This window comes from Aulonocara sp. 'chitande type north' Nkhata Bay, linkage group LG23 (genome assembly GCF_057382095.1).
Source record: "Aulonocara sp. 'chitande type north' Nkhata Bay isolate Kocher_YH1m ecotype deep benthic linkage group LG23, A_spYH_male_GT1.1, whole genome shotgun sequence".
Lineage (NCBI taxonomy): Eukaryota > Metazoa > Chordata > Actinopteri > Cichliformes > Cichlidae > Aulonocara > Aulonocara sp. 'chitande type north' Nkhata Bay.
In genome coordinates, this window is record NC_141365.1 from 23,849,185 (window position 1) to 23,862,311 (window position 13,127).

At 44.9% G+C, this 13,127-nt stretch overlaps 1 protein-coding gene across 5 annotated transcripts in view; it reads right to left on the bottom strand.

Annotated features, from left to right (window-relative positions):
• The window catches only part of LOC147301852 (tensin-1-like), a 129,623-nt gene that overhangs the window by 71,653 nt on the left and 44,843 nt on the right, over positions 1-13,127 (bottom strand). Inside the window, exon 1 of one of the 5 annotated variants that reach the window (XM_086284355.1) lies at positions 2,324-2,341. The exons of the other annotated variants lie outside the window; for them this stretch is intronic. The gene's annotated coding sequence lies outside the window, so the exon portion shown is untranslated. Of the gene's footprint in view, positions 1-2,323; positions 2,342-13,127 lie in introns of those variants that run through there. 5 annotated transcript variants of the gene reach the window in all.

Genomic DNA, 13,127 nt, shown 5'->3' on the forward strand with positions numbered 1-13,127 from the left:
GGAACTGTGGTTCACTTTGGACACAGGGTGAAAACCTCCAACTATCAAAGTCCATCTTGGAGTTTTACACACAGGGGGTATGATCGCACACCATAAAGGTTAGGTCATTTGATCGCGGCTTCAGTAGTGGAAGAGGTTTCACATTTGGCACAGATTTAATAACATGCAATAACACTTCAAAGACTGAGCTTCTGTGGAGGTCGAAAACAATCATGTTTTCATCATTAGTGGACTGCGCCAGTATTGGAGCGTGCAAATGTGCCTGTTCCTTACACCGTTTGCCTATCACTTCCTGTTTAATTAAGTGTGGCCGCAGGATGCCGTTTAACCACTAATGGCACAGTGAAGCAAGAATAAAGAAACAACGCCAAGCCAAAATCAATGATATACATGCAGAAAAATGCAATGAAATATAGGCTTACTAGAAGAATTGGTGAACACTCCTTTGCTATAAATTAGGCCTCAGTTTATGCATCTGTCTGCACTCTCCTTACAGAGTAAATCTCAAAGTAGATTGTTTGTGTTTTCTGGTAGTGAACTTTCCTTTTAATCTAAACTTGCTTTTGGGTTTTCCTCTCTAGCCCCTCACTTATTGACAGAAGTAAGCGAGCATGCCGAGTCGTTGCTATTTCAGCCACGTCCTCTTGTGGGATTACATGTTAAATGCCATCCTCTCTGGTCACTACTGCTTTTATAATACTTCCCAGCACATACTTGAGAGCTGATGCATCACAGTGGTTCTACCAGGCACACTTACAGTGGATAACATCTTCGATCTAGAAAACAACTCTGATGCATGACATAGGAAAATAAAGGCTGTACCTGCACAGAAATCTGAGAGGAATTTGTAGTTGGGAAATAAAGTTCAGTGACATCCATGAAAGTTTCACTTCTCTGATAAGTCAAAACATGATAAACCTAAAGGGAAAACAGACTTATACCTTATGCTAAATAAAAGATAGGAGGATTAGGGCAAGAGAACGAAAGCAGAAAAACATTTTCCTTTGAGACTTACGATCAATTTAAAGGGGCAATTAACTCTAGATCAAATTGACACATTTGTCTTCTGGACAGTAGTGCTGTTTATCCATCTATTCACTCCACTGTTTTAGTACTGGTGACCCAGCTTTGGTTACATCAGTTATAGAAATGGTACATGCCTTTTGATGTCCTAGGCAGGGGTTGGAATGACCCATTTGGCAAACAGGCCAAAGGGCTCATTTTGAACCGAAGCCAACGGAAGGGTGAAAGTCTTTAAAAAAACACTCAGAAGCAACGTGTTTTCCAAATATAATTATCTAGTTATGTCACAATTCTTATAGTGTAGCTTGCTAGCAGTTGTCATGAGTAGATCCATGCTTATTTTGTATTTAATTAGTTGCTTTGAGCTCCACAAAGCAAGTGCCTTTAAAGTTTTACTATCTTCAAGAGAAGGCAGATATCTCTTCAGTTAATATCTACCAAAATATTTTAGGTGGATATATGGTATGGAAGGGTCAACTTCCCCTTTTATTGGTGCAATCACAGGGCAAGAACACAATACATGCAATGTGATGTAATGTATTGAAATAGATTTCAATAAGTTCTCATTAAAATGATTTATAGTCTAAAAAGGGTTTAACTTTAACCGTTTATCTCTTTTGTTAGTCTCTTTAAGCTTTAGCAACATCCTGACCACCTGTGTTTAACTGCCATCCTTGTGTTAGCTCAAGGTCAGAGCTGAATGACTACCATCACTCTGCATCCTCACTCAACGAAAGATAAACAAAGAGAAGAAAACTAAAGGAAAAAAGGGAAGATGCCGTTACTTTTCTGCAAAGGTTTTACCTAAGAACTGCTCTGTTTTGCTCTTGCATTACTACAGCAGATGCAGGTCATGCTGAGAGAGAAAACACGTGTTCGCCCACCTGCGTTGCTCCCTGACTTTGCTGCTACAAATCTCCGCTTGTCCAGTCATAAAAAGGTTCCTGAGCCCCCCCCAAAGAAAATTGCAACTTACATGAACTCTGCCTGTCCCACTTCCCATGGGACCAACTTTCCCATGAGCATGTGGGAGAGTAGCCTACATCCAAAACATACAGAGAAAATCAGCTTTAACTGAAATGACATCCAAAAACATCCCTCTTGCTTGTAGATACATAACCCAGCAACTGCAGCAGCTTCTTTACGAGTTTAGAGAAACAATTCTCATCTCAAGACTTTTTAAGCCACAAAAGAAATAATTTTATAACCCAACAAACTTGCTAAACACACCATTTATTCGAATTGCAGACCAAGTACATTGCAAATGAATCAGTCTGTGCATCTTAAAGTCTGCTCTTACCTGCACACTGGTGCCACTTTTTCTCACGCTCTCTCTTCTCTCCCCCTCTGCCTTGTTTCTACCTCTGCATTCTCCCTGCCCTCAGACCCCCCTCCCTCTCTAGGAGAGAGAGGGCAACAGAGGGAGTACCAAATACAGACACTTTCCTCCTCCAAACGCGTGCCAGAACTGCTACTGAACTCGATTCTGTGTATATGAGTGCTCACATGTGGATGTCTGTGCAGCTTGGACTGGACCAGGATACACTCTTTATACTGCTGGCTTTGATTTCTCTTTTCAACTGCCAAGAAATGTTGAAACACGCTATATAAGGCCAAGAGAGTGGCTTGGGGCTCCTTATGATTCCGGTACCCAAAACGAGAGAGCAAAAGACGTCTGGGGGCAGACAGTAACTGTATCCCTCTGTATCCCTCCCTCTGCTCACCCGCTCCTACAGCCTATCTCTCTCTCTCTCTCTCTCTTTTTCCTCCTCTCTCCTGTTCCTCATAGACTCTCTGTAGTTGCTGACACATGCTTGACAGAAACTGAGAGGCAGAGTGGGAAGAAAGAAAGAGTAACTTTCCTGGGGGGTTTTTGCACTGCAGAAAACTCTCATCAGTTCACATTCATCAGTATTAATTGATATTACTATAAAAACCAATATGTCAATACTATTAAAACATTTCTTGTGTTGCTTTCGTTATGGCCATACCTTTATATGAACTATTATTATTATTATTATTTAAAAAAATTCTTAATCCTGGGTTTTGGTTTCAGTAAATCGGTTTCAGTTAGTAATTTGCTTAGGCGTTAGTTTGTATAGGGTTTTGTTATTTCTTGGCATTCCCTTCTGTGTCAAGTTTGTATGTCAATGTCACTGTCTCAGTGTTCGTTACTTCCTGTTTTATTTTTGCTAGTCTGCTGTGCTGTTTGCCTTGTTTGATTTTGCTTCCTCTTGTCTCATTAGTTAGTTCTCTAGCATATCGAGACTATCTCTCCACACCGTTACATATTCCATATGTACGGGTTACGACCCCCCTTGGTCGTGGCGTGTGGATATTTCTTTAAGACACTCCGGCACGCCCGGCTACGCCCCACAGCTCACGTATAAAACAGCTGTGCAGATGTGACACCCGTGATTGTTTGATCTCCACTTGTGTTGTGTGTGTGTGTGAGTGCCTTGAGAGTGCTGTATGTATGTGCATCCATCAGGAGCGTGTTTCGGCATCCTCCATGGGTGCTGCCTCTCCCCAGTATTCCCCTGGTATGCCCTGGTATCCCTTAGCTTGGTTCCCCCTAGCTGGCCCTTTGAATCCCCTTGGTTGGTCTCCCTTTCCCGGCTTATCGCCTCGAAAAAAAAGGCTAGCTGGCTAGCGAGTAGCTCGGCTACAGTGAGGAAACACGGCAGGGACACGGCTTCAGCGTTCAAGCAAACGCTGTCGCCTGGGCAAAGTGCAGCTCGGCTGCTATATGTGTTAACACAGAGGGGATACGGCTTCAGCGTATCAAGCGTTCGCTGTTGGCCTGCTTAACACTGTGGGGAATAAACAGTAGGGAATTGGTAAGTACAAAATATTTATGACCACAATTTGAGCCCATAGACCTCGCTGTGTCTGATACGTCAGCCAGTGAGTGAGTGTTCTCCAGCACGCAGCGCTGGCTCTCTGTCTAGTGCGTTGCTGCTGTGTCTCGGGTCACATGGCCAGCAGGTGCAAAGTGAGCTGACACCCCCCAACTGTCCGCCAGTGTCTCATCAGGCCCACTCTTGCTGGCCCCCTGTCTACGGATGGCACAGAGTGGCTGCTATGCCCTGACGAACCTTGGGTTGCTCCTCACTTGGGCCCTCAGTGGCCTGTGCCACCAGCCCCTCCCCTGTCTTGGATGGTGCAGGTCAGCTGCTCTGCTCCTGGGACAGGCCCTGAGCCTTGTCCTACCTCGGCCATCCACTCAGTGGATGGCCAGACAGAGACTGGCCTCCTTTAACCAGTCTCTGTCTGGCATATAGGCTGCTGCGGCTGCAGGCTGAGCTCCCTTGGCGTATTGCCGCATTCACCGGCTTGCCCGCTGGTCGGTCTTCGCTGTGTCTGATGCCTCAGCCAGCAAGTAATAATAATAATAATAATGGATTGGATTTATATAGCACTTTTCAAGGCACCCAAAGCGCTTTACAATACCACTATTCAGTCACTCTCACATTCATACACTGGTGGAGGCAGCTACAGTTGTAGCCACAGCTGCCCTGGGGCAGACTGACAGAAGCGAGGCTGCCATATCGCGCCATCGGCCCCTCAGGCCAACACCAGTAGGCAAGTAGGGTAAAGTGTCTTGCCCAGGGACACAACGACCAGGACAGAGAGCCCAGGGATCGAACCGGCGACCTTCCGGCCAAGTGAGTGTTCCCCAGCCTGTGGCGCTATCTCCCTGTCTGGGGTTGCCCGCTTCTTGCAGGATTGCGCACCTAGTAGGGTCCCCTCTCAGTGGCTCAGTGAGCTACGCTTCCTCTCCTCTCTCTGGTCCTGGGATTCCAGGTTTGGGCCCTAGGCAGAAGCCGAAGGCTCCAGCTGGAGATCCTTGGGGAGCGTACGCACAGGCTCGTCCTAGCCGACTGCATGTGCTTCTGGCATTCCGTCGCTCCAATCGCGTGCCATGGGTTGCGCTTGTCGGAACTTGTTGTGTCTGACATTTCAGCCAGTGAGTGAGAGGTCCCCAGCTTGCACTGCTGGCTCCCTGTTGGTGCTTGCCTGTGTGTCACGGACTTACACGGCCAGCATGGGGACACCCAGTAGCTGGGACTTTTTGTCTGACCTCAAGTGTCTCGTTGCGAGTTCACTCTTGAGGCTCCTCTGTCAGCGGACAAGCACGTGGTGACGGTGCTGGGGGTGGACCTTCATGTCATCGCCTTGCTCAGCCCTCCACTTACACAGGCTAGGCTGCCAGCCCCCCCTCCCTGTCTGTCTACAGCTCGGGGCGGCTTCGGCTTTTAGGATGGATGGGTCACATCCCAAGCTTCACCTGCAGTTGCTGGCTGTGTTCCCCTGGCTTGTTGCCCGTTTCGCCGGCTTACACGCCACTCAGGCCTCGCTGTGGCGAGTGAGAGTTCTCCAGCCTGTAGCGCCAACTCTCTGTCTGGCATTGCCCGCATGTCATAGGCCTATGCGACCAGCGGGATGCTACTTGGCAGCTCGATGTGCCGCGTGCCCTGGCGGTCTGCCTCGCGGTTCCCGAGCTGACCTTGAGCGGCCGATCACTTGCGGTCCTGCATCCTGCATGACCAGTTCAAGCCAGTCTAGCCTCTGCAGACTGCTGCCTCCGCCCCCTGGCTCGGCCTTCACATTGCGAAGCCCTGACCAGGGTGGTGTCTCTATTGGTGCGTTATCACTGACTCCCGGCACCTTCAGCAGTTCGGTTGCACTGTCTCCTCGCGGGGTGTCTTACAGAGATACCCCGTACATATGGAATATGTAATGGTGTGGAGTGATAGTCTCGATATGCTAGAGAACGTACGGTTACGGTGTAACCTTGGTTCTCTTAGTGAGAGACTATCTCTCCACCATCAGGCTGCTCGGAGACGCGTCCCGATCAAACTATCACCAGTGTCACGTCTGCACAGCTGTTTTATACGTGAGCTGTGGGGCCGAGCCGGGCATGCTGGAGTGTCTTAAAAGAAATATCCACACGCCACGACCAAGGGGGGTTGTACTCCGTACATATGGAATATGTAACAGTGTGAAGAGACAGTCTCTCACTAAGAGAACCAAGGTTACACCGTAACCATACGACTTTGTTCACCTGTGTCATGTTTTCACCAGCTGTGTCTTGTGTAATTAGGGAGGAGCTGTGTCCTCTCTAATTACATTGTGTGCATTGAACCCTCAGTTTTTCGCAGTACCTTGTTCTGTTGCACTGATTGCACTGTGTGTCTACCTGAATGCTTTATTCATCACTAGAGTTTCTGTTTCTGCTGTTTGGGATTTTTCCCATGCCTAAATAAAAGTTAGTCAATTGTTTATTAAGTTTGCCCTCAAGTCTACATTTTCAATTCAATTCAATTTTATTTATATACCGCCAAATCACAACAACAGTCGCCTCAAGGTGCTTTATATTGTACAGTAGATTGTACAATAATAGATACAGAGGAAAACCCAACAATCATTTGACCCTCTATAAGTAAGCACTTTGGCGACAGTGGGAAGGAAAAACTCCCTTTTAACGGGAAGAAAAACTCAAAAACAGACCGAGCTTACATGTTTAATTTGAATATACTTTTGTTTTATTTTCTTTGACTTGTCCAATTCAGAATTTGTTGTAGGGCAAAAGGCAGAAAACAACCTGGACAGGTTATGGGTACATGACAGGGCTAACACAGAAAGACAGATCACACTCACTTTCACATCTACAGTCATTTTAGAATTGCTAATTAATCTAACCCATGCACGGACTGTGGGTGGAAGCTGAGAGTACTTGAGGAAACCCACGGAAGCCCTGGGTGAACATGCAATCTCCAGTGCAAGGCGCCTGGCCAGCCGGTTGTTTCAAAGGCAACAGTGCTAACCACTGCACCATCATGCTGCCTTAAAATGCACAAATAGTATGCAAACAGAACATTTTTCACTCTGACTTGAAGAAAAGCTACAGTTGTACTTTTGCCTATAAAAATGCGCAGACATGCACACTGACTCCAGAGCAAAGAAACATAAGGTCAACAAACAGGCCATCTCAAGATCCTTCTGTTCTAAAATACTTGTAGAAAAATATTTGGCTGACTCCTTCGGGGTTTCAAGCTCATGGGATGAACTTAGCTCTTGACCTTCAGAGAAGGAATGGTAAATAGGGCCATCAGTCATCTGCTAGCGCCCGGTTATTAGACCATCCGTACCATTTGTCTGCCAACGCTATCTCCCAACTACTGCGCTGCATCTATACTGCTGAAGGGTGTTGCTATGGAGACGTGCTGTGATGGCTCTTTGATGTGACGCGTTTGCACCAGGGAAACAGAGTAGCTTCTGTGAGGGCTGCTGAGGAATGAGGAGGCTTGGCTCTGGCAACTTTGTGCATGTGTGTGTCTCATCACTTTCTCTCTGCCTCACCTCTGCTACCCCTCTGTCTCTCTCTCACTTTCATGCTTGGCTTGATGCTCTCTTTTCCATACCAACATTCTTGTACGCTCCTCATCCCTGCTTCTGTGCACGTCTTACTGTGTTTTTGGTCTTGCTCCACTTTCTCCCTTTTGGGAGATAAAGCAGATAAAAAAGAGGAGAACCTTAGAAGGAAAAAGCCTGTACAACAACACCACTAAAAGGAGCCATGAAAGGCTGTTCTGTGCTAAATTTGAAAAAGTGAATTTGAGGTCACTTATTACCAGCGTTAGTGCAATAGCTGATATATCCTTTTTCACCTTGCACATCAGTGCATGAGTGTTTGCGTCAAGGAAAAATGCGTTCTTGGAGACAGGTTGTTTTAGTGCGAAGAACGACAAAGTTGCTTTTGAATACTTTTGAAATGTCTTTCTTTGGAAAGCTTTTGTCTACACAGTGGCATTGCAGTTTTGCAAGATGAAGTAATGGAACGTCTACATATAGCCATGTAGTTAAGATCAAAATAAAGCTTGTTTGGAATCTGTTAAAAGAGACAGAATTCATAGCTTTCAGCATCCATCTATCCATCCATTTTCTTCTGCTTATCCATGGTCACTGTTTGAGTTCAGTAGATTACAATTGAGTTCTGTCTCCTCACCCCTCCCAGTTCAGGCGCTTAATCCTACCTGCAGTGGATGCTATAGGACAAACATGCTTTACTCAGCCAAGAGAGATCAAAAATATTAAATTTAGACTGTACCCCATAACACCGACCAGCATGTTTCTACTACTGCTTGAATCTGATTTGGATTCGCCTTTTTGTGGAAAGTTGTCAATCTGCTGTTTACCTCAGCTGTCAATGCTGGATGAGAAGTGTCCACCTTTTATTTGCTCTGCAAGAGGCTGTAAAACCTTGTGAAAGCAGTCTGACCCTGGTCAGTGAGTCAGAGAAGCTCACTTCTGATTCATGGCAGCATTGCTTAGGTGAGCTTAGCTTACTGATAACTTCTGTTAGCTGCTGTTCGCCAGTGCTAGTAAACTAACAGATTTGGTCTGCAGTGGCAACTGAAATGGACTGAACTTGTGGCCAAACTGTTACATCACTCTGTATTAGGTTTAGATCAAATATGGTGACATCCTATCTTCTTTATGAATCTGAGCCAAGATCTTTTTTATAGTGTTCTTTCATTAGTTATGTATTTCTATGAAACAAAGACATAAAATACTCCACATAATAAGAAGAATTGCAAAAACATGCTTCTGACAAGCCCAGGAAAACTAGCGTTTGTAAGCAGTGGCTTTCAGGAATACTTCTCAGGAGTAAGGCCACACCACTTAGCATGTAGCTGATCATTTGTGACTTTCAGAGACATAATTTTGAAGCATTTTAAAGTTTTAACAAACATGAAACAAACGTGGTGTGATTTTGTTTGGTTGTACGCTTCACAGTTATTGTAGTCTTGTGTGTGGAGCACAGCTGGGCCATATAAAAACTGAATGAGAAGTTCCCTCTCTATAATTATTTTTGCAAACAATTAATACAGAAACAAAGGAAGTAAGCTGAAACAATAGGAAAAGGTGAAACTTCCTGTAGAAAACCTGTTTGTATTTGTTTCCTATCCCCCCACTACCTCTTCTCCTGTTTTTCCGTTGGTGCATATTTCTTAGCATTTATTTAGAAAAAGACCACAGCGAGTTATTGACCCTTCAAGTGTAAGTATTACATTTTATGGTTCTGTGTTGTGTCACAGGTTGCATGTGCAAGCATAATGGGGCTTAATTTGGAGGAAATGTTTCCATGTTTGTGGATAAAATAAATATTTAAATTAGCAAGAATGCTAACCCTGTGGCTCTTTTATGCCTGGCTACTGTCTAGCTGTTAGTCAGTGCAGCTACAAAGGTTACACGGTAGGTATTAGCTAATGCAAATGTAGTTAAACTGAAATGGTTTGGTTTTAGTGGTTCTCTGCAAATGTAGCCAAAGTTTACAGAGAAGCAAGAGTGTTTCCATGAGTCGATCTGAATTTCTGCACTACAGACAAACACACACTTTCTAAGTTACATAAATAGCGCCAAGTTTTACAGGAGGTGATAAAACGGGGTTCTAACCATTCATCTTATGACATTAAAGAGCTTCTGTGTTGCATTTTATAGACCATGTCATTTGCCAGAGGTCTAATTACAGGACTCTCCCAGTTTTCACACATCCACACATGTTTGGATGTGGATTAAAATGTTTGGATGCCAGGATTATAAGCTCAGACCTCAAAAACCCTTGACCTCAAAACTCTTCACTGGAGGAGACCCAGCTTAGCTTTTGTTAGGCTTAACTGAGGTAGGAATGCACATCCATAGACTCTTGCAAACTGTGCTTAAAGGACATTGTTTTTTAAAAGTATCTTTCTGTTGTGGATAAAGTTCCCAAGAGCTTTCTGATATCAGTTTAAAGTTTTGCTCTGAAATGCTGCCTATGTTATGTAAGCTCAGGCTGACTGACATGGATTTCTTGCCAGAAGAGATGAAATGGGACTGTCGAAGTCTCCTCACAGCAGTAATATCCCCAAGATTTTCTTTCACATGACAAAGGAGAGATTAGAGTTCCTAAAAATAGCGACTGGATTGCCAGATCTTCTGCCAAACCTGAGCAGCTTTAAGACAAGGCTGCACTTTCAAAACTTGGGCCTGTTAACCAAAAGCCAAGTTTCTTCTTCTCACCCTATTTGAGACAGAATAAATGAAAAATTATAAATAGGGCATATGTGGCTGAGAAACTAGTGACAAAAGATGAATACATGAACCAGAATATGCTTGTTTGGTTTTAAAATGGCCTCATTATTTTATTCTTTGAATGCAATCATGACTCACTTCCTTGACATTCTGTTTTACCCTTGCTGCAGCTCCAGAATCTGTGAACATCTACAACTACAGGAAGTGGAAAAGCCTGATTGCTAGAGCACATTGTTCAGCTTCAGCTGATAGCAGCGATAAGTGAACAACAAAAACTTGGTATTGCCTGGCATGGACAGTCTGGATGGTGGCGGTTAGAGATTGTCTCTACCTGCAGAGTATCCCAAAAAGTAGCGTAGCATTTTCAGTGGGATAAAACGCTACATCCAGATAAACAGAATCATCTTTTTGGATCTTTACCTGGATGATTGAGCATGTATCAAGATACATGTAGAGCAACTGCATTAGCAGCAGAAAACTGTCCTCAGAATAGTATCTCTATAATATTGAGATAATATTTTTGATTTAATGTTTGCTAACAAAGAATATCCCCCAAAACAACTTTAGGTGGGCTTTTGTTCTTTTTTTTAAGTCTCATTTACATATATGACATCTGTAGTCTTGCCCATATTCTGTCAATTTAAGGCACTTCAATTCCGTTTTATTCATATAGCAACAATTCACAAGAATCACCTCAATGTGCTTTATATTGTAAGGTAAAAACCCAACAATAATATACAGTCAGAAAACACCCTATGAACAAGCACTTGGCAACAGTGGGAAGGAAAATCTCCCATTTAACAAGAAGAAACTTCCAGCAGAACCAGGCTCAGGGAGTTTGATAGTTGCTAACAATTAAATACAATAGTTTGTGTAATACAAAATAGTGAGTGATAGAAGGTGAGTCAAAAAGAAACACTGTCCGTTCACAGTCTACATTCAAACCTACAGTCAAGTTAGAATCACCATGTCTTCCTACTCCACACCAGATCGGCCCCAGTTGGCTGGTGGAACAGAACAGTGCTAGCCATCAAACTACTGTGCAGCTCCAATTGAAAAGTCTTTTTGAAATAGAGTTTACCTTAAAACCACAAGGACTAATGGCACTATTTCAAGACTTTTATGACATTGGGGAAGTCAGAAACATGACAGCCACAGTTTGGAGTTGACTCTATAGCTATACTGTGCCTGTATGCTTAGCAACCGTAACACAATGGAATTCCCTTTCTGCCAATTTAGAAATCCATCAGCTAGTCAAATGATTCAGACTATTATTTTTCAGCAGTTTTGGTGGACTTTGCAGCTATCTGGGCCAAGAATTCAAATCCCATTTTCTGGTCACTATTTAGAAAGGCAGCTAAATTAAATAACGCTAATAGACGATGCTAATCAAAAGCTAGTCAGCTACCTTTTGGCATTTCAGCAAACACAATACTCCTTTTTACTTCACACTGACTGATGTCAAAGATTGGCCAATCAACTCAGATTATAAGCAGACCATAAAGGTTCCGATACCAAAAAGTTTGTTCCTAGCTTACAGAATGTGCATGTTCACATGCAGATATCTGTTTATAGAGATGTCATGGTCCTGTGGCCATGACTCAGTGACTTTGTGTTTGTGTTCCTTATTGTTATTATTCTCTTTATTATTCTTGGGCTGTTTTGGGAAGGTTTGTGTTTTGGGATTTTAGATACTGGGTTTTGGGTTTGTGCTCCCTCTATTGGTCCCTGGTGTTAGTGTTCCCCTGTCTCGTCAGGTTAATCAGGTCCAGCTGTGTCTCCCACCTGTGTGTGATTTCCCAGTGTCTCTTTGTGTACTTTAGTGTGTGTTTTCCTCTGCTCCTCGTCGCGTCGTCTGTGTTCATACCTGGTGTAATCCCCTGCGTGCTCTCCCTGCTGTTCTCCCTTCATGCTCAGGTTTGCTATTTCTTTGTGTAGTTTCTCCCAGTTAGTTCATCCTTAGTTCTGTTTTACCATCCCCACTTTATATTGGATATTATCAATAAATCACCCTCACACCTGAATAAGTGCTGCGTTTTGAGTCCTCCTTCCGCTCTCCACACGGCCGCTTCCCCGGACCGTGACAGTACGACGCGACTACAACATGGACCCAGCAGCGCTTAACCCGTCCAAGGAGCTACGGGAGAATCTAATCGATGCCACACAGGAGCTTATTGACCTGTGGCTGGAAAACCCGGGCGGGGAGTCCCAGCGCGCTATAGACAGGCGGCTACAGCATCTGGTGACCGGTCTCCCATGGCTTCTAGGCTCGCTATGTCCGTGGGAGCGGGAGTTTCTCCTTTTGGACCTTGGACTACACCCCCCGTCTGCATTCACTTTTGAGCAGCCCGATGCGGTGAGTCAGCGGGATGCATTGCTTTCCCCAGTTTCCGGGACTTTGTTTTCTGGGGCTATTCAGAGCGGGATGGGAGACTGTATGGATCGCTTACCTACCTTCGTGGTAACGGATCCTTCCCAAGTGGGCGTGTACAAACCCGCTGCAAAACTGACAGACTGTGTCTCTGCCGCTCCTTCTGAGCCAGGACTTTATTGCCATTCTCCGGCTCAGTTCTGTGTCCAGCCACAAGCTTCCCAGTCTGTAGCTCAACCATTAGCCTCCCTTAAGCCACAATTTTCACACTGTTTTTCCACCGCTGTTTCTGAGCAGGGAGACAAACTGTTTCACTACGGATCTGTTCCTCAAAAGCTGGCTACATTAGAGACTATTGCTCACTCCGGGGCTTCCCCAGAGGCTGGGTTTCTGCCCTCAGCTTACTCTGGACCCCTGGAGGCCAAGATGCCAGCTGTGAACTGCACCGGGCTGTCACTGCCTGAGCAGGGTCAGTGCTCTGCGCAGCTGCAGCCCTCCTTATGTGTGCCGGAGGCCCACGTGCCTACTGGTTTTGTTTCATATGTGCCAGAGGCCCACGTGCCTACTGGTTTTGTTTCATGTGTGCCAGAGGCCCACGTGCCTACTGGTTTTGTTTCATGTGTGCCGGGGGGCCCGAGGAGCCCGTCCAGCC